This window comes from Falco rusticolus, chromosome 1 (assembly GCF_015220075.1).
Source record: "Falco rusticolus isolate bFalRus1 chromosome 1, bFalRus1.pri, whole genome shotgun sequence".
Lineage (NCBI taxonomy): Eukaryota > Metazoa > Chordata > Aves > Falconiformes > Falconidae > Falco > Falco rusticolus.
This window is the reverse complement of record NC_051187.1, coordinates 45358510-45380815: the sequence shown is the minus strand read 5'-3', so window position 1 is coordinate 45380815 and position 22306 is coordinate 45358510. Positions and strand designations below refer to the sequence as shown.

General features: G+C 42.4%; 1 protein-coding gene across 4 annotated transcripts in view; it reads right to left on the bottom strand.

The window, feature by feature from the left end:
- MARCHF1 (membrane associated ring-CH-type finger 1) overlaps window positions 1–21967 on the bottom strand; it is a 252774-nt gene extending 230807 nt beyond the window's left edge. For all 4 annotated transcript variants that reach the window (XM_037377493.1, XM_037377506.1, XM_037377522.1 and 1 more), the window contains exon 1: window positions 21849–21967. The gene's annotated coding sequence lies outside the window, so the exon portion shown is untranslated. The remainder of the gene's footprint in view (window positions 1–21848) is intronic.
- Between the last annotated feature and the right edge of the window lie 339 nt (window positions 21968–22306).

Here is a 22306-nt window from a genome sequence, read left to right as displayed (position 1 = left end):
TCCTATCATTACTTTTTAAAGGGATGGCAAAGATGACAAAGAAGAAAAATTAAAGTATTTCCCACTTTCAGCTTTACTCGCCTTCTTTCCTGCTTCTTTTACAGACTCCCTGTAGCCACCTTAATTTTTCAAAACTTACCTCATTCTTCTGTGGATCAGACACACCATCACCAGATGTATGACTTAGAACAGACTCAAGGCTGAGAAGGATTCACTGGGAGATACAAAACATTCCTAAGCAAAGAGTTTTATTCCTAGAGGGTGAGCCTGTTTTAAGCTTCAAATTATTTTCTGTGCCAAATCTGGAAATGGGGGAGTGGGTGGGGGTGAATATGTGAAACTCCAAATTTCATTCAGCCCAACCAATTAATTAAAATACAAAAAAAAGAGAGGTATGACAAAATGTAAGAGCTCCTCTCTGAAGGTGAAAAAGAGATATTACAGCTCCACACTCCAGTTTCATTTGAAAACACTTCATGTAAAAACGTGGGAAGTCAGAAGAATTTTACTTCAGTGGAACTAAACCAAGATGACATTGTCTCTCCTTCCAACAAGTAAAAGTTGCAAGTAGAAGTATTTCTAGGCTAGCTCCTAAAATAAGCTACCACACAACATACAAACACAACAATAGTGGCAAAAGATGTCAGTGAAGTTTCATGGTGGGAGACAGCCTGATACCAAGCAATGCAACTAAACAAGCTCCAACAAAGGCTACTGAGCATGTCTCACTTTGGATGATATGTGGTAAGTGATTGTAAGTGATGAAACTTCAAGAGCAGGCCAGGCAACAGGCCTGTTAGGTTACTGAAAAGCAGCTCACCCTACCGTTTACACAATTTTGGTAGTCACTGGAGTATGACATAGGCCAGTAAGGAGACAAAAAATTGCACCAGATGATTTGCCAAAAGATCCACGACATCGTACTGAATGTGTGATTTGTTTTTATATATATTTTTAGATATAGATATACACGTGCACACACCCACACTACTGTATCACTCTTCAACAAACTGGTGTCATGCCTCTACCTGCTAATTGGGACTTACATGAATGTCAAGAACTGTCTCCATGAGAAACCATCAGTCACAGAAAAACAGACTTCACAGGCATTTATAAGCATCATTACAGGATTATTCTTTAGACAACAACTAAGCGATGGAGCAAAGATACCTTTCTTTGTATAAAGAACTTCAGGAGCTACGATGGAAAGGTACTACACAGCACTTTGAGAAACAATTAGAAAGGAACAGGTCGTCTTATTCTCTCCTTTGCACGTGGCTGTAAAGTCAGAATCAAGGCTCATGTAGTAATTTTAAATTCAGGTAGAAAAATCCAAGATCATCCAAGATTATCCGATCTCCTTCAAGCATTCAATCTGCTTCTTTGGATGTAAGAAGTTTCACACCACCAGAAAAAAAAGAAAAAAAAAAGAAAAACAACAAACCGAACAAATTTGTTTCTTCATTGGACCAATAATAAAATAGTCACAGCACAGAGCTTCAGATTTCAGTGTCCTTAATGACTTGACTTATATTTTATTGAACGCTAAATCACATAAAATCAACCTTTAAAAAAAAATAAAGAACCTTTGGAATATATAATAAAGGAGAAAGAAAACCACTTCATGTGATAGATTTTGAGAGTGAGAATGTAAGCAATTGTCAATGAATAAAATTACATTGTAGATAATGCTTTCTTCATTTGCTCAGATACAGTTCAACACTTTGACAATTATACACATTCTCACACTTTGTATAAGAAATGCTATCATAGCTGTAAAAGCACACATAGCTGCTTTCTTGCATCACACGTTAAAAGAAAAAAGAAATCTGTAGCTTTGAAGACTTCTATTTTTAGTCTGTATTCATGACACCAGTTTTTAGCTACCATCAAGGAGATGATATGTAATTCTAAGTGCAGGACAATAGGGTATAAAATGAGGAAAAATAATCTATATATTCCCTATTTTAATTGCTACAAACAAAACTTCCTTAGATCATCTGTTCCTTTTTAGGTATAAAAGCTTCTGAAACTGTTCAGGATACTAAATACTCATCCTGCAGAAAAGTTTCCTGTTACTAAGAAACAGGAAGGAAAAAAAATACTCATATTCAAGGTCAGCTGTTATCAAATTGATTCAGAATGATACATTTTTTTACCCAATCTGACGTATTTCATAAAAAAATCAAACATGCTGTTTGTTTAGGCTGGACTGTTTCCATAAGCCACGTTCTCCTTCAAAGTTTTATATTTGCATGGAGACTACGAATAACAGTAAAACAGTGTTCAGTGAACAGTGATAGAAACGTCACTCAGGTTAGACAGATCAACAGGGAATTACAGTACTTTGAGAAATCCTTCTTGAGGAGTTCAAAAATTCATCACATTTCGTATGACCTTTCATTTCTGGCAGCTTTTTCAGTAGACAGATTTTAGTTCTAGGTTTAAGCCAAAGGTCAGTGCTTCCAGCACACTACAACAGGCACGTTAAAGAACCACTCCACCTGAGGCACCGCTCCTGCCAGCATGACGTAAGGCATTCTTGTCATCCCAGCACATTGATTCAGCTGCACTCCCCCTCAGAAATTAAGAAATCCAAATAATTTCGAAATATAATAAAATCTAAATAAAGTATTAATACAATGAAATTACTGCACTGTCTTCCAGATGTGTAACTTCAGAAGGAGCACAGAACAAACCACAGGTTTGTGACATAAATATTTAGGAAAAGGCATCGTAAAAAAAATTAAGTATGTCTGCATCCTAGTATTATTATCCATGACATTTAATGAATTGCTATTTTTATTTTTTTTTCCAGAAGGCCAAAACAAAACAAAAGTTCAGAATGACTTTAAAGGCTTTTAATAAAGATTAGACAAAAAGATAAGGAAAGTTTGGGAGTTTGTTTTAGAAGCATTCCTTGCTTTAACAGCATAGGTTCTTCCCAAGCCAAGCTGCAGGGACACACGAAGCAATCTGGTACTTTGCTATTTCTCCTTCTGCTCTCCCTGCAGTTCTGCCTCGCTCTTACAAACCAGTGCATCCCAGAATTTCCCCCTTTCACTCTGGCAAGTCAATTACACTACATACAGGGCCCTGGAAAGCCACCAGTTCCAGGCACAAAAAGCACCAGTTATAGTCTACTAAACATTAAACAAGCATCCAAAACGAACAACATGTAAATGGAAAACTGCTTTACATACTATAAATAAACAAAAACTGCTAGACAGTAAGTCTATTTGTCTCTTATGCAGGTTTTCCCATTGGTTTGTTGTGTAATTTTGAACTTACACCGAATATAACGTATGTTCAACTACGTAAGTACAAATGTTTATCTCTGTGCTTACACTCTTCAGTCTGAAGACAGTTCATAAAAATATAGCTTGTGCCGTACAGCTATTCTTCCAGCTTGCAAAATGCCTCTTGCTCACCAGGCTGGTTCCTAACACAGCTGTCTGAACTCTATAAAAATAGTTTCCTCTTGCTGCCCCCTATTTATTCTCTATTTCCTTCTTATTACCTAGTCTGAAGGTAATGTCAGTGATAACATGTCTCTTGAGAGAAGAGGGAACCTGACAGTGATAATGCCACATTTTGGTGCTGAAATTGCCCAGGAGGACAAAGGTCAAACAATCTAACGCACTCCAAGGTTTCTTTACCACAGCAAAGGAGGCTGGTACGTTTAGGGATCCCGTATACCCATTTAAAACTGCCTGTCTTAAAAATAATATAATAAAATAATATACTAGGGTTATTGACATTGATATATATCATTGCAATTGTAAAATTGATTTTATTCATTTAATATTACTGATAATGTTAATATATCACAATAAAAATATCTATTTAAAATACGTTGTCTAATTAATACAAGATGTTCAAACACTGTCCAGTCTTTTTCCTTCCTTTCTGATCTGTTCTTCCTTTGTGGTTTAAATTTTAATGGTCTGGTGTCACACAAGATTTTTTTATAACCATAAACTGCTTTAGCCTATGTCTTCCTTTGACACCTCCTAACCCTACCAACAGTTCTCATGCTGGTAGGGAAACTTAAAAATCTTCCTGTCTATGACTGGATGTAGTTTAATTTCAGCATGAAACAAGTAAGTATTAGATAGCATAGGGAAAGTTACTGTGGCAAATTTCTGCATCGGATCTTACAAAAGGGGAAGACGTTCATTTGCAAATATCCCACTCACACTCATCCTGCCAAAGATTTCATTCACTCGCAACCTCACATCCATCTACAAGCAAGTGACATGTCTACCCAAGTGGTTTGGCCAGGATCACCTGCATGTGACAAAGAGAACAAGAGGCACCAGCCATCAAGTCCGCACCATGTTTTTTGATTCCTTCTCCACGGGCATCAAGCTAGTTTTCGGATGGCTCTTCATAGCCTGCAGGAGCAAGCCACCACTCCGGGGTGTTCCGCCAGAACCCTGCTCACCTCAGCCTACACAAACCTCAGGCCAGGCTGTTCCCTACTCTGTTTTCCTTCTTTTGAAACACAGATAGTCTATAGTCCATTTCTCTTTTGGGTAAGCAGGAAGAGAAATGGTACACTTGACCAACTTCCACTGGCCAGTCATCTGCTCTTTCAGGACAGGTTTTCTGGTGCTGACACAAATAACGCATTCCTCAGACCTACCACTGGAATGGTGTCCTGGGAGCCATGTCCTTGAAGAGTTGTTCATTATCGATACAGGCCTTTATTTTAACCCTTCTGCTGTTGCTTCTTTTCCATTCCTACATCATTCATACCAGCCCTAACATTTCTATTACACATATCTATAAAGGGTTAATCAAAGGTAAGCCAAGCCATCACAAATGGCAGGAGCTGTCGTTCCTGGAAATCTCAGCAAAGTCATCAAAAGCTGATGACCACCAAAACCTAATCTGTCAACCCTAGAAGTCCTAAAGAACTGAGGTGCCTGATGGTCACTGTAGGAACTGGCAGTTGCATTGCTATGTTCTGGGTAATTAAAGGGCTTGGTTTCTGCTCTGTCTGGCCCACTCCCCAAGAACTGAAACCAGCCTTAAAAATCAAGTGTGGGTTGACTGAACTGAAAATGGTGTTTGTCTTAATTTGCATAAATTGTAAAATGCAGTATCCAATGAAAATTGGCAAAAGGACGTAAAAATCCCATGAAGCACTTTTCCCTTTACTAAAAAGCATTAACCATGTCACAATCAATATTATTTGAAGACACATTTCAGAACTGTTGAAAAATATAAAAGTAGCACAACAGAGCCTACCCACCATATTTTCACTTAATGAAGAGAAATGGAACTTTACAGCCAAATTTGTTAAAAATGCGATGTTTGCCAGCTGCAAGACGTGCAGACAGAACCCAGGCAGCTGCAGGGATGGTGACACCGGCACCCCCAGCGCCCCAGGGCCCGCTGCCCGTGCCCCACCAGCCCACTCAGCTGCCACACCACCACGCTCCAGCCCCATCCTCACCGCGACCACCCCTGTCCGCCACCTGGAACACTGACCCAGCGCCAGCCTCCAGGACTGAGAGCTGGATGTCACCTGGGTTCATTTAAGTTCTGTTTTCTTGATGCCCATCTGCAAATGCAGTTCTCCATTATCCTGTAAACCTTTGCTTTTAGTCCTTCACTATAACAATGTACCATATAGGAATATTTCCAAGGGGTAATTAATACCAACATGCGGTACCTTTATGGGCAACAGCCGACATTTTTCCTTACAAAGAATATTCTTGCCTCCTGCCTTTACAGGATTTTTCTCCTCTGTCTCAATTTGGGCCACGAACGGGAGAGCACGCTATGTGCTCAGGACTTTCCACGATACTAATATGCAGGCAGGTAATCCTTCTCCCTGGAGCAAAGGGTTTTGGTATCTCTTCAACAACAGTTCATCAACTACATGCTAACAGCTAACAAGCTTCGTATTTAACACTCTCCACTGAGAGCACAAGTTCTCAACAAATACAGTGAATTAATATGGACTAATATACAGTACATAAAGTAAAACCAGGAAAGAGGACTCAGACTGAAGGAAGAAAGATGTCTTCTGAGCCAAAATAACTTGAGGAAGGAAAATCAGACAATCAAAGCAGAAATAGGTAAGCCAAAATGAACATGAAATTGATTCTCAAGTCCTCTAGTAAGTAAACAAACACTGATGTCTAGAAAGGTGACTAGACCAGTAGCTCCAGTTAGGTTTTCCAAAAAAAGCTCTAAATTAACAAATTGTTATTGCTTTCTTTACAAGGTGTGATATCAAACAATTTCCAAGCTAGATATAAAACTATTCAGGTCATTCTTGTTACAGAAAATTCCTTAATTGGATGCCAGCAATGTTTCCTGGCAGAAGCACTCACAATTGTCAAATGTTTTCCCAGCTAAAAAGGCCTCGTTATTTCAGAGCACTTGTGGCACCTGCCAGTTCTGCAATCCTTATAACATTTGTTACAGGACAAAACACAAAGCCTAAACTTAAAATGCTGACTGAAAGTCAGAGAAAATGTTTGATTTCTAACATTCCGAATACTACGACAAAAGTAAGCCCTAAGTTAGCTCAACTTCAGCATTGTCAAAGCCATATCTTGCTTGACACTGCAATAATGGGAGCTGCGGCAAAACACCCACATTTCCAGCACCACAAAGTTCGAGACAGTAAGTATCCAAATCATGTCCTGCAAGATGCATGGGGTTTGTGCCCAGTTATGCCAGCCTCAAAGCTGGCTAAGACTTCGCACGTTTGCCTGGTGATGATGCTGCAATTGTCCACCAAGGGAAAAGAGCAGCCGCTTACAGCACTGACGGAGATCAGCAGGGTCCTGCAGTTAAGGCAGACACCCTCTCTGCAGCAGTTACTACTATCCGTTACTGCTATATTTGGTGCTAACATAGTAGCTATATGACGGTAGGGGTAATTACCATCATATTCAAAAAGTGGAAAGCATGTTCTTTGTTGCTTCAACATAAAAAAACCTGAGCTGGTAGAAGGATATTTTACATTCTTTACCTATGAAAAATACCAACCCTCTCAGGTCTACTTGAGCAGAACAATTCCTTTCATTTTACAGGAAAAACAAACAAACAAAAAATTAATGTTCACAACAGAAGCGAGTAGTAGGAGTTAGGATAAGAATTTCCAAGTTTGTTTGTAATCCCCCACCTACCACTTCATGGTTAATTTGTCAAGGGTATACATTTGGATATTTAATTCTTTGGGCTCTTTCCAACCCACATGATATTCAGATTTTGAAGCTCCTCTACAGACCCCACTCCCCGGATCTCATCTCATTCTAGACGCAAGCACAGAGGACAGGTCATGCTGCTGTCACAGACTGAACAAACTTGAGAACAATTTTAAATGCAAAAATGGAAGCGTAATAACTGTGCCTGACAAGAAACCCTCACCCCTGCAAGACAAGTGTTGCATTTAATCACTATCTGATGTTATACTTGAAAGATGTATCTATTTCACTCTGGTAAAATCCCTGCTGGAACAGATATGGTCAAAATTGTTTTGATATACCTGTCTACTGCTGGATTTCTACAGTTGGAAGAAAAATCCCAGCAGTTAAGCCAGTAATATTTTTGATCATAACAACAGCTGAGGTTTACTTCAGTTTAGCAGGTGCCCCTCCAGTACACAGAAGACATCTAGATGGACAAGTACACACAAACTGCTCCAGGACCAGCACTACCTATATTTTTGCTAATCAGGCTTGTGAAAGAGGGCCAGCAAGGTGGGCAAGTCACAGTAACACAGCATGATGTTGCTTCTGGAGTGAAGGCAGAGCACAGACAGCTCTGAATTGGGGAGAAAAAAATTGTGTTAAACTAGCCAATTACTAGAATAAGGTGAAGATGCCAAAGATTTGACCTTGAGACTCCTGCGTTAAGAGAGCGCGTTCTTGGATGCTACCCTAGCTGCTTCTTTTCACCACTTTTTTTTCCTCTTCTTCCTTCTCCTCCCCACCCCCACCCTTCTTTTTCCTTTGGAAGCCTCATGATTTCTCAATTTATTTTTTTTTAAGGCTAAAAAGAATTAATGGGGTAAGAAAACAGTTTTCTGGGAGTTCTACCCAGGATGTTCCCTTGGCCACGAATGCTAGTTTTGAAAACAGCATTGCTCTATTTCAGTTGCTGAGCAGGTGGCCTGTTAAATCTTAAAAGTTCTGTCTGTTAGTTAAGTGTTCATGTAAATATTTCATTAAGCTTCCCAGCTTATAATAAGCATTGCTTAGCACTATTTTATGCAACACAAGCTACAGAAATTATTCTACCAAGGGCAAAAGGAAAAAAAAAAAAAAAAAGATGAATGAGAAGTGGATAATCACAATTCATATTTTTTTAATATCAAAGGGAAAAAAGATTGTGAATTCTAAATTAAATGTGCCTGTTTGGGGAAGATACATCTTGTTTCATCTTATCATCTAATAGCCTAGGCAAATAAGCACACATTGTCTCTTTGCTCTCTTTCTTACAATCTTTTTTTTTTTTTAAATCTTTTCTTAGAAAACTACTTTATAAATAGTTTAAGAAAATATAGGGCACATTCTTTCACAACACCTTACCATAAATGAATTTATTTCTGTAAAAGATTTTTGTCACCACAAAACATTATTCATCTCTTTGTGTTCCAAAACAATAAAGGTAAAAGGTCTTAACCATGAGCAGCTTTTAGCTGTTTAGATGTGAAGTCACTCCACCTGTATTTCTGTAAAGCTAAGGGATCCAGTCAGGTTGACGGTTGCTCTCTGAGTCAATTAAACGACCAGAATTTGCCTAGTCTCTCTGTCAATTTTGCAAGCCATCATCTGTTTTACCTCCTGGCATTTCCCACCTTTGCAAGTGATTTAAATCATCTTAACATGTAAATAACACACAGGATATTATTTATACTTTAAACAGCATTTTTATTAATACGTTTTTCTTTTTGTTTATATCCTTCAGAAAGCCAGCCTCTCCCTCAGAGAATTTTAATTGTGTTCTCACATCTGTTATTTATTTGTTCTTTGACAAAACAAACTCTCCTAGTACTAGCCCACAAAGCAAAATTGCTTGTCACAATTCTTACTAGTTTGTCAGCAGAAGAGTGTAATTTCTCTGCCTTGCAGTAACAAAGTTTTCTACACTTCAGCAGAATTATTGTAGACATGGTTGTAACTTAGAGATCCAAAAATAGGCTTCAATGCTTATTCAACTGAAGGTGAAATGGAACAGTAAGATATCTGGGGGAAGAAAGAAAAAAGAAAAGAGATAGACTATTCTGTTGTCTACCTCCAGTAAAACATCTGCATTCTCCTTGTGCATTTTTAAGTCATGCAGCCAGAGCTGTGATGATTGCACAAGAAATTACAGACAGCAATGCTTGAAGCACCGTTACAGAACTGCATAGCCAATATGGCATTAAAGCGTGCAGAACCTTCCAGCTCTGCAACAACTGTTTCAAGGGAATAACAGTTAAACTCGTACAGGCACAAAGGTCCTACAGAGATCACAGCACTACAGAGTAAAGCAGAAAGGAAACAGGAGTAAGGTTCACACTACTCCACCTCAGTACGTAAGCAGGAAGCCAGGTCCGAGGCTAATGTATGAAAAGCAAGAGCAGATTTCTCTTTTACCAATCTGCTAAACCAAAAGACATCCATCATAATAACCTAATGTCATTTCCTGACTAATACTGAGGGTTGCTAAATGTACAGACATGACACCTGGCACAGAAAGATCTCCAGTTGCTAGCAGGTAGAGCTGCCACAGCCTCAACAGCTAACACACACGAAAATTCCTTTAACTTCAGATGCAATCATCTAATTCTGTTGCAGATTAGATACAGATTTTCAGATCAGGCATTCAGGAAAGGAGACAAATACGCAGTCAAAATACACATCTGCAAATATTCTGACCAGCATCAAACAGGACCTACGTGCACAGAAAAGGATGTAAGCCCTATCTCCAGGGCAACATTTAGCTGCCTGACTACAAAAAACGCCACACTTCTCTCCTAATAATCCTGCCTCGTTCACCATGCACAATAAAACGAGGCTGGAGCTCTACAGATAAGTGTCATACAGCTCTGATTTATCCCAAGCACATCAGAATTTTGAGCAACATTTGTAGGGAGAAAGGGCAGAAAGTATGGGAAAAGGTATTGCACACAGTTTTAGTACATACTCTCATACACCCAAGAAACCTGCAGAGCAGCTGGGGTCTACTGTAACAGCCAAAGTAGGTAGCAGTGTGAGGTGTTACAACCTGCACGAGCAAGAACTCAGATCAACAGGACATTTTTGTCTACACTGCCATCAGACCAGTGCCTCTGATTGTATTCCTGGCTTCGGCTGGGCACACCTGCCCATCGGTGTTCCTTCACCCTCCCAAACCACACAGGCCACGTGGAGCTGGTGGTGCTCTTACCTAGCTCCTCCTCACCCCCTCTCTTCAGTAGCCTCATCTGAATCATGTCCTGCCACACCAATTATTTCATTTTTTAGCACATTACTTCCCCTTCCTATGGTTTTACTCCTCAGGTTTCAAGCACTCATCTCTCTGCATTTATTCTCTTCCTTATCATTTCCTTCTCCTAGTTCTACTTCTGCAGTTTTCCTTCTAAGCAGGTTTCTGTTCCAGAGCTCCCCGGCAGCAGGTGTGTCCGTAGGGCTGCTCACACCCTCATCTCCCCCAGCCCAAATCGCCCACACCGGTGGCTTCAAAGAAATCCTGCTTTGGCCCAGCCATTAAATTTGAAAGAGGTTTTAGCCAACAAAGCCTAAGCCTTCCCAGCACAAAAACAGGTGATTTCAAGCCCTACTATTTTCCATAAGCAAATAAATCTTCTGAGGAAGGGAAGAAACACATTACTTGCACAAAGATCAATTTATTTTGTTTCAAGGCCCCCATCCTGAAGCATCAGCGTGTCTAACCTGTCAAAAGCTGTTGGAAACTATCTTTTTCCCCCAGCACAGCTCTCTCATCTTGCCAAAATCTTCAAAAATTTCTGCTCAAAAGACTGGCAGACATCACACACGGAATTTAAAGCCCAGCAGAAGTATAAGTAACCATGACCAGTGTCATACATCAAGGAAACCCAACTTTAAATAGATGATCATCACTTAACACATTCTTCAACTATCTACTTAAACTTTTGCCCAAAAAAACTCCTTCCTAGTTTTTTATAGCGATTTTAAATTTCCGCATGTTGAAATTTCTATTGCCTTTCTGTGGAAAATTTTGTTATCTCCAAATTGCTTTCATTTTTTTGTGGCTCTTGAAAGCGGTTGCTTCTGTTTGAAAAACCTATCTCCATACCATTACGGAGAGAAAGAGATGCATCTGCTGTCAAATACACTTCCACGATATTGATGCATTCACTTTATGTGAATTTTATTTTAGAATACTACAGAAAAGAGTTCACTTGCTCCATGGATTTAGTTCCTTGCTGTGGCAGGCATCTCATCATCTTTATGCAAGTTTCTTCACAAATTCCTGCAACTCTTCTTTAATGCAGTAAGATATGCTTTGATATAAAATACTTTCAATTGAGAGGCTATTCTATTGATTAGAAACCCTATTCTAATTTCTAGAGTAAATTTATACACAGCAAGTATGGTCATTTGCTCTCATATCAGCATTGTCTCTTTCTAAGTAGTTCTTGCCTTGTGATTATCCCCACACATTTATAGAGTACTCAGACTCTCTCAAATTTCATCTTACCGAGGAAGTCAAGCTCCCAACTAATAACATGATACATGTCAAAAAAGCTTGACAGTATGTTTTGCTTCTTCAAATCAAAATTGATCTTATTTACATTTTAGCTATAGAAACAGCTATACAAGCATAGACAAGGCAAAGGGGCCTCTGGTATGGCACACGTCCTTAGTACCAGTCTCTTTGGCAGAAGAAAATTAGAAGGTATTGGGAATTAACAATTATACACAGAACTATCCTTTCCTCTAAGAGCAGTTTAAGAACTTTGATAACACTGATGTCAAAACCATAACCTGCAGCTGCCTGGATTAATTTTTCCCCATTTCTTAAGAAAAAAAGACAAAACGAACAAACCAACCAAAAAAACCAAACCACTTCCTTGTTAACGCCTAATTAGCTAAGCCTCTGCGCTCAGATTCCACCTTAACTTCCTTTTCCTGTAGGAAAAAGACTGAAAAACTTGGTTATGCACCATGTGATTCCAACAAACCTAAACTTTTAACATTTCCCCATCCCTTTTCTTGGAAACATATCTGATGAATTTTGTGTCACTTCAATACCCTTTACAGGGTGTAACTCAGCCTGACAGTTTCTCTGAGCAGGCTCCTGTCTCCAGTCCTGAGGCACTGAGAAATCCAGTTCCGATGATGAACACAATCATTCCTTCATGAGGTCAAGCATATCTAAATGACAGCTTTACAGAACATGCATCCGCTTAACCATAGTTTTAAAAGAACTAATTGTAATGGTTACAGCCTTTAGAAGTAGTCTAAGTTCTTAAAGGCACATGAAGAAATGTTGGTGACAATTCAGGAAAAAATATTTAATTCCATCCCATCAGCTACAATATTACCACAGGCAATCACAAGCACTCCCTCAGTTTTTGTTTTGTAACTATTATCATCACCTGGATTCCTCACAGATGTTGAAGTAGCATTATAACCTGTACTATAGCTTATTTCTACTGATTAGACCCTTAACTGAAGAATAATCCCTTTCAAGTTTTAAAATAAAAATCTAACTTGACTGGACTTGATAGGTCATATAATACATTTTGTATTCCACCGCATAAAGCCAAACAAGGAGGCAGCAAGCACATGCTCCAAAACAATTACGTTTTTTTCATTCCTACATTTTATTTAACAAAACACTGTCATCACAAGTTTACTCTTTAAAAAATTCTCATAGCAAACGAAAATGGATCTATACTGTTACATTAAGTGATAAAAGCTCATCTGCCCCCCAACAAAGGAGCACAGGGACACACTGGCAGGTGGGGGAGTGCAAGTGATAGCCTGCCCAGCTCTTCCCGGGCTGCTCCTCAATCACAGGGGCGATCAGCACATTACAGGCCCATCACTACAAGCCCAGAGGACCACAGGGATGCAGAACGGCAGACAGGAACACAAATTAGGGACTCAGAGGAAGAGAGGTCCCATCCAGACCCCTCCCAGGGCTGTCCCAAGAGAGACTCAGCCCCAGTGCCCAGGTGTGAAACCCATCATGTGGATGCCCAGGGGTGCGGGACACATCATAGGATGCAGGGGAAGGGCATTTGGGGGGAATACACAGGACTTACTATGGGATGTTTAGAGGAGGAACCAAATGCAGGGACAGGGATGTATTTACGTGATTTGAGGAGGAACAAGTGTGAAAAAACAGAGAAGTGGATTAAAAGGGCCAGCTGCTTGCAAGTAGTTTGCTGTGCTACCTGGGCATACCCTGTGCCCGAACAGTGCATTCTCCTATCTGTTATTAAATCCTTCCCAAGTGTTCTCTGGGTGAGGGGCTCTATGCACTGTGCATGTGTGCACAGGGGTCTGAGTGCAGTAACTGGGGTGCGACTGCCCTGCCAGCCACCCGAGAGACTGCAGCGAGTGGACTGAAGTGTCAGCCCGGGGTGGGTGATGGGGACACGTGTGTCTGCAGTGCAGCACCTGGAGCGGACGCAGGCACGCATTCGCATGTGCACGTGTGTACTGGGAACACAGGTTCAGCCTTGCTGCTGGCTGGACCCAGGGCATGGAGTTGTGGTAGCCCCACTCCTCTCGGGCTGCCAGATCAGGTCCAAAATTTTCCCCTAGCAAAAGGGAAGAAAAGGCTGTTGAACACAGCACGTGCTTAAAACAAGATTTTCCCATTTCACACACAGTGATCATCATCTTTCATTCTGTGTCTCAATTCTGTCCCTTTTCCACTATTTTTCCACTGAGATCACTTCAGCCACTTCAATCTTCTCTTATCGTAAATATTTCCTCCTCTATTTTTCTCTTCCACCCTACCCCTATCTCACATTTTACAGGTTCATTTTCCTTTAGTTTGCTTAGGCCTTTCTCCATTTTCTACAATCTTACCTTTGTCTTCCTCTCCATTAAATTCTTTTTATAATTTCCCCTTTAAATTTCTCAGCCTCAGCAGGGATAAAAACTGCCCCTTGAACATTCTGCCACTTCTTTTCAGCTTTTTTCCCATTTGCCAAAATTTTTTCATTGTAACATCACCTTTCATTCTCTTTCAAAGCAAAACACATGCAATTGAGGTGCTGCTCTTCTTACTTACATAAAACATGGCTATTTTCAAACACTTACTGACTGAACAGGGTTTGTATTAACTTTTTTTTTTTTCACAGAAGGACAGAATACAATCAGCATACTATTGCTACGAATGTAGTTCAAAAGATTAAAAAAAAAAAAATCAGAAAACAGTTTCTCACAAAGTGCAAGACACTGCTCACTGAACAAACCCACCAAGAAAATACTTAAGGTTTACCTGTTTCTTTTGCCTCCTCCTGTGTGTGGCTGCAGAAGAGAGGCCTTCTTCATATACTCCTCGTGACAGAATTTGATTTCTGAGGCTTTGCTCTACATCGTTGCCTACCCTACCAAATTCATCATATCCATATACAACTGCAAAGTTGATTTCAGTTCTTCACTCTAGCAAAAGTTTATCAAAGAGCTTTTATCTTTTTGAAGTATATTGCCTCGAATCGTTAGTCAGCCCCTTTCTCTCAGCTCCACAGAATACTGCACGCAGCCCCCCAGCTCTGAAAGCACAGTGTTTGAGAGGCGTGTGGAGATGGAACTGGTCTGGCTTTCTTGCAGGTATGTCATCTTCCATCCAATACCTCGTATTTCCTGTTAGGGCTTCCACTAACCTAAAGGCACCGATTTTACTGTTCAATTTTTAAAAACGTACTATACAAACAAGGCAGATGCATCTTAAACGTAGCTCTACTGGATTGGGTACATTACCAACTTTATAGAAAAGCATCTGTCTTCACAAAAATTCACACCCATCAGCTGACTTTGATGACTGCTTACCCACACGTAGAACTAGCACAGAGAAGGACAAGTTGATACTGATATTACATAAATTTGTGCACTGAATTTATTACCACTCCCCAGAAGAACAACTCAGTCGCATTAGCCAAGCTGTGCTCGGCTGCGCTTGGCAGAGGAGCTTTAAGCAGGAGAGAGCACACCCCTGCGAGGAGACAGCAGACAACTTTGAAGGGGCCCGTCACTCTGGAGCCACGCTTTAGGTTTCTCTCCAACGCAGCAGCACAGACCCTCTGAGCCTGAAGCCGTGAGGAGGTAAAGCAGCACACTGCCCGCCACGGGCCGGGGGAACATGTTGCGCTCACAGGTTACGGGCAAGGGCTGCTCACACAGCCCGAGGCCACTGCCACACATGGGAGGTGTTGAAGTACCAGGTCTTCCCTTGGGAAGCACAATCATCCCTTTCCCATGAGGGCCCAAGACCAGGAAAGCACAACCAGATTTCGTCCCGTTACACACTATCTGTGCTAGCATGTGGGACACTGACCCCACAGCCTACTTTAAGCAAGGGATCTTCCCTACTGCCGTGGATGGTGCTGAGGTCCTTGAACAGCAGAGCAACCGCCTCTGCACTCAGCCAGCCCCGACAACCCGAGAGCTGAGGTCACCTCACGTTCTTCTGCTATACAAACGGGTCCCAGCCGATGATATGTAGCAAACCACCACAATCAATGCTGCAGTCCACATTACCCTCCCAGCCTCCTCTCATCACATCTAAGTCCTACGAAGTCTTATGCTGGGCTTGGGCTTCCTCTTGAAACTCTGACCACACAACAGATGTACACCCTTGTCCTGTCAGAAAACTGCTCAGAAACTTCACTTCTCCATTGGACAGAAATCTTATCCTAGTCCTTATTTCCTTACTACTTACTTGATCTCACACCAAAATTTTGTCCCTTGGGTTACATATCTATCTAGCTTGGCTCATGTTACATCAATTTCACATCTGAATCCATGTGGTAATAGTTATTTTTCTCTTTGAATGTTTCTTCCATGTTAAAGAAGTCTCTTTCTTCCATAACATCATTGATATTTAAAAAATTCCATCTGGAGAAGACTTCAGAGAAGAATACTTGTGATAAGGGAGAGGAGGGAGGGCAGGGAAGAGCCTATCTCCCACAAGACCTGCAGTCATCAAGCCATCACAACATAAACTACACTCCATGGAGGTCAAGGAAGCTGCTCCCATGACTGCAGAGATGTCCTGCCTTTCCCTTACTGGGCTTCCATTTGGGATCTCTTTTCCCCTCCTTTAGAGGGCTGAAGGGCAGAAACCGGGAAATGGGGATTAGTATACCACTGACCCCAAATACATTTTCACTCAATGACCCAACATGACCAAAACAGTTATCACCTGCACAGGAGCTGTCCCCCTACATACCCTCACTGGGAGCCCTCACCACGCAATGCCACGACAGTTATATTTCCGCAAGTTCCTGCAAAACCGTGATGTTACTTCCCTCCTCCTGCTCATCCCCTCTACTGCTGCGTAATGCAACAAAGTCAGAAATACAGCACAACACAAGGGACCGGTTAGTTGCAATATTATAGACAGCAAAAAGGATAAGAGAAACTGTTCCTCTGAAGAAAATGGGAAGACTTACAGGAAATCAGCCAGTGACCACTACCTTATTTAAATAACTTATTTTGCAGTGGAGCTAAACAGGCAAGGCTGTAATTCTGCATCACAAATGGAACAAGCTTCTGGTTTTTGGATTCTCAGACTGACCTGGCTGAACAGATTAGAAGTTCATACACCTATTTTCCACTATGTACCACATTAACTGGTATTTTAATACAGTCAAACATTACATACCCTTTTTGAAGAAATAATGTTTGAGATCTAGTTTTGTCTAAAGTCCATTTAAAGGTATAAGTAGTCAGAACTTGGATTTCGGTTGCTGGTGGGCAACTGTAGAAACATTTCCAGTACACTCTGCCCTCCTTGATCTGCCAGACTGAAGTTATAGATTTTATTCCAGTGAAGTCTGTGGGTTTGGACTACCATTTTCTCTACAAAGCACAATCACATTTCTATAAATGAAACAAAGTCAACTTGGTATCATACAATTTGGCTTTGCAAAAGTGTGCTCAATTCTAACAGGAAGTTTTGACAATTGTTTTCATATCTTATAAAAATACCAAGCTATTTCTTGCCTTTTAAAGGAATATAAACAATGGATTTAAGTCTTACAAGCCAAACCCTCCACAAAGTAGAGAATTTTCAAGCTACCATTGACTGCATACAGCTAACCTACAATAACACCACCTTTCCTTCCACGCCATGCATTGTATCATCAAGAAAAGTTTACATAGCACAAACCTGACTTTTCTTCGTTATCTTAAATTTTCCAGTAACAGCTGCATGTAGCTCCATTTTCTTTGCTCTCCTTTCTTTGCTTTATGGTTCCTTATACAGGGTGGGTAGGTAGGTGCACATCCACAGAACATTTTTGCAGATTCAGACAAAACACCACCTCTAACCTGCTGCTCAGCACTGCCTGTGCAGTCAGACACACAAAATATACAATGCAACCAGCTACCTCACTCCAAAGCACTAAGAGTTCAGCCAAATCAGTACAGGGCAAATACAAGCCAAGATTTCGTGTTGTACTGTACTTCCCACCACCACCCATCCCAGGGCCATGATCTCGTCTCATGGGGACAGACATAGATGGGTCAGTTCTGGAAGACATTCTTGTGAAGAGATCTGGCAACACACAAGCAAAGCTAACGTGATAATTCGGACAGGAACGGCATAACTCTTCCTACACACAAGCTACCAGAAATGCTTTTGATGCCTTGAATGCCACACTCCTTGTGCAAAAACATTCATTTGGTAAGATTATAAGAGAGCTACAAAGCTAGTATCATCTTCACCATAAAATTAAAAAGTTTCTTTTTCAATAGTCACCTAGTCTGAATTTTACTTTCTACCCTTCTATCTTTCAGCACTGACAAACCCCCTCACAATACGGTACAGGACCTGTCCTGTACAGCTGTCCTGCAACCAACGGGACAGCACGTGGCAGTACAGTCGTCCAAAGCACCTTTAATGCCTCTGCATCCCAAGAACCATTCTGTACAAGGAACTACATGAAGTTAAAAATAGCATTGAAGCACCCTAGAGAGCTGTGAAACAGCACTGAATAATGCAGTATTATCAAACTCCTTACTATTTCCAAATCAAGTTATTTTACCATTTCATATTGCTTTGACAGTACCCTATAGTCTACTTTTTAACAGGTGTTTATCCCTCTTTCGTGAATAATCTGATATAAACTGTTGTAATACCACACATCTGCCTGGAAGAAAATCCTCTTTTCAATTACCAATGATTTGGAAAAATACTATCCAGCAGAATAGGGGTCCTCTTTTTGGCCTGCGATCACTCTGTTCACTTTAAAGGAATGCACCTCATTAACCCTGATAATTAACAAGGTTATTCTCATCACATAAAAGGTTTAAGTTCCTCTAGTAAGTCATTATTTGAATTTGCACTGCTATTAAGAAGATGAGGCTATTCTGAATTTAATTTCACATAGATCTTTAAAGAGAAACATCTTGTTATTTTTTTTTCAAGTCAAGGCATATAATTTCATTGTCATGTATGCCACATGGTAGTGAATCTACTGGATTAAGCAATGGACAATATACATACAGAAACCAAACAAAATTAAAGCTGAAAACCTAGAAGAGGTAAGGCAGCAATGCAAAAAGGCATCAAAACCAGAAAACGGGTATCTGGCAGCAGCATGGCTGTGACAGCAGACACCAGCCATAACTGACAATGGAGGAAAGGACCAAAGTTACAAGGAGATATACACCGCTTGGGACAAGACTACCAGCAGGTGTATCAGCTCCTAGCTGGACCAGTCCAGTAAGACTCCACAGGCTACAGAGAAACTTCCAGTTCCCACGCTCTTCACACTGGAAGTGCAGTAAGGCACTTTTGGGGAATTTTTTCTCCTAAATCACATGTAAGGTTTCTCAGGACTGTCTAGCTAATAAAGTCTTCTAACAATCTAATAAATTATTCAGGTTTTGTATATAGGTGTTCCTAGTACATGAACTTGCTTCTTCCACAAGAGAAAAGCCAGTTGTCTAAAGCTAGTTATTCTGAGTATATTAAAAAGTTAATTGCAGCAGACACATATAGAAATCCCACACTATATATAAAAACCAAGATGACAGTTTTATCTCATTATCCATACTGACATCATATTAGTTGATGCGAGCTGTAGGTAACAAACATATGGAATAATCATAGTATGAAAAGATTAGTCACATTTACTTAGAGATTTAATTATATAGGTTTAATTGGCAGCATACCTGACATCAGAGCATGCAAGTACCTTGAATGTAAATATCTGGAGATGCCAAATTAACACCCAAGGTTTTGCAAAGAGGTTTCTTTTGCACAGAATTCAGTCACTATTAAATAACAATATTGAAAAATAAAATCCCTTAAATGTTGGAACAGACAAGAGAACCTTCTGCCATAGCATGAAGATTACCAAAGCTCTTACTGCACCAAACATTTAAATGGAGCAAGTTCACAGAGTTAAGGGCAGCTGTCAGTCCCATATGGGAAGAGTTCCAAGCACTGCTAGTCTGACCCATCCACATGCCTTAAAATGGTGTCATTCATTTAGCACAAAATTTACAGAAAACTTCATTTTCTGTATTTTAAAGCACCCATCATTAAGTCTTGTCACAAGCGCTTTGCAGTGTGAGAAAAACTAAACTCTTCCCATGAAGAGTGTCAAGACTGCTGTGAAATATTCAGAATAAACCCACTATGCAAGTCTAATCAGCATAACAACTCCCTTGGGAATTATCAATTTGCAAATCTCTCAAACACGTAAAAAGGGTAAGAAAGTTGTTAAAAATACAGCGGGGTACTCATGAATGAGCCATACACTGAATTTTGTATTAAAGTCTAAAGCAAGTAACCAAACATTCTTCAGCGGAACGAAGACAGGAGCAAGTATGCATATGAGGCAATGCAAGGCAATAACAAATCATCAGGACAGCTTTATTTAAGTGTGGATGAGACTTTTGGTTAGGAATATTAAACACCAGCAATGTTTTTAGCATTATTAGGAAGCATCACCATTGTGTCTCCAAACACACCCTTACATGTGGTTCAAACATTGGGAAATGCACCTGAATGCTCACAGGTTACCCAGTGCTATCTTTGTTAGTTAACACATTCCAGTTTTCCTTTTCAAATTACCATTTTCCAGGTGAAACCAATGCCCTGCGAACAGCAAACCTTTAGGTTTCAGTGTCATGAATTAGTTTCCTTGCTCACTCTAATACAAGATGCACACAACAGGCATCTCCTCACCCCCCACTCCCAGCAGCGTCAGGGACAGAACCCCAAACAGAAGGGTTTGTTTTTCAACACGAAGTTCAAAGAGCTTAGAATTACTTGGGTTTTCTCTTCTGTTTTTTTAAACAAACATTGAAAATAACCAAGAGTGGCTTTGGCATTGCTTTAATCAGTTTAAACTTGAAGACAGGAACTCTAATTAAAATCTGGAACTCTAGCTGTAAGAAACAGCTAATTAGTTCCCAACTTTTTAATGAAGTACTGTGGCAGCGTCCATATTAGCTGTTCAGTATTAGAAAGAAAATGTTCTGCAAGATAAGCTCATTCTCTCAGCCAGTGCATCAGTTCGCACGTTTACTGCAACCCATGCTCTGTCACAGGGATTTAAGAACACTCCGTGCAGGAACTGTCAGGTGTGCAGATCCCCACCCGAGCACGGGAACTGAACCAAGCAGCACTCCCAGCAGCGAGGCAGGAGCACACCCAAGGCACTTCACTGCCTTTCTGCTGGGCGATGGGGGCAACTTCAACGGCACTCAGCTCTAAGGTGGTGTTTTCCGCCTTTGAATTCCTTCCTGACCCAAGTCGCAAACTCAAGAAAGCAGAAGATGGGGAAGAAGTGCAAGAAGGCGTTTTATGCTCATGCTCCCCTGAAGTCTGGGCACAATACAAGGGATAAGGGAGAAGCGAGACAAACCGCCAGGTTACGAGGCGCAAGCAAGAGAGCCTGGAGAGCCACAGCAAGACGTGCTGCCAGCACTGGAAGCCTGGACATGTTTCCACGGGTTTCAGTGCCTCATTTTATAAGGGCTGGTACTTCTATCCCCCTGCCCACACACTGGGAGCTTCCATTAAAAGAAGCTGATGAACTGATTATGAACAGAGGGCAAGTTCGCCCACGTTCCCGAGCCAGGATCTTCAGACCCGGGTCTCCTCTTGCTACCAAGTCGCTACCTGTCACACGCACTCGGAAGACCCTTCCCACACCGGCCCGGGGGCGCCCTGCCCGGCCCGGGGGGAGCCCCTGCCCACTACGGCCCCTCGCCTCCCGCCCGGGGTCCGCCTGGGAGTCGGGGCAGGGGGTGGAAGAGGAACGCCCCGCGATGGTCACTGCCAGCAGCGCACGGGCGGGAGGCTGCGAGACCCGGGCACCGGGGCCGTGCCCCGCACTGGCGGCCGCCCCGGCGCCGGCCTCTGGCCGCGGGAACCGGGCGCGCCGTGCCCGGCGGGTGCCGCAGCCGGCGGCAGCAAGGGCACGGCAGCGGGAACCGCCGGCTGCCCGGGTGCCTCTTCCCGAAACCCTGCGCAGCAACAACCGCGAAACCCAGAACAAACAAACAAACAAACAAACAAACAAACAAACAAAAAGGGGGAAATAAAAAGGGGGAAACCCCAGCATCCCTCTCCGCCCCTCAAAACGGGCAGCGCCCGCACCCGGGACCCGGCAGTTGCCCCGCCGCCCCCTTCCCCGGCCCACTCACCGGCGGCGGGCCGCGGTGCCTCAGGGAGCCGGCTGCCGGGGCGGCGGGGCACCTGCCCGCTGGGCTGCGCCCTCCGCCCCATCCCGCCGCCCGAGCAGCCGCCAGCCCGGCGCGGCCGCCCCGCCCCCATGACGTCACCCCGCGGAGCCGCCCCGCCCCGCCGCGGAGGGGGACCGGGGCGGGAGCGGAGCGGGGCGGCGGTCGGGCCGGGAGCGGGGCCGGGAGCGGGGCCGGGAGCGGGGCCGGGAGCGGGGCCGGGAGCGGGGCCGGGAGCGGGGTGGGTCGCTGGGCGCCCCCGGGGGTGGCGGGCAGCGCCCCTTCTGCCGGCCCCGCCGTGTCGGGGATGGGATGGGGGCCCCGCCGTGTCGGGGATGGGATGGGAACCCCGGCGTGGGGAATGGCAGCCCGGCGGCCGGGGGATTCGCCCCCTCCCCTCCCCTCGGCCGGTCCGCTCCTCT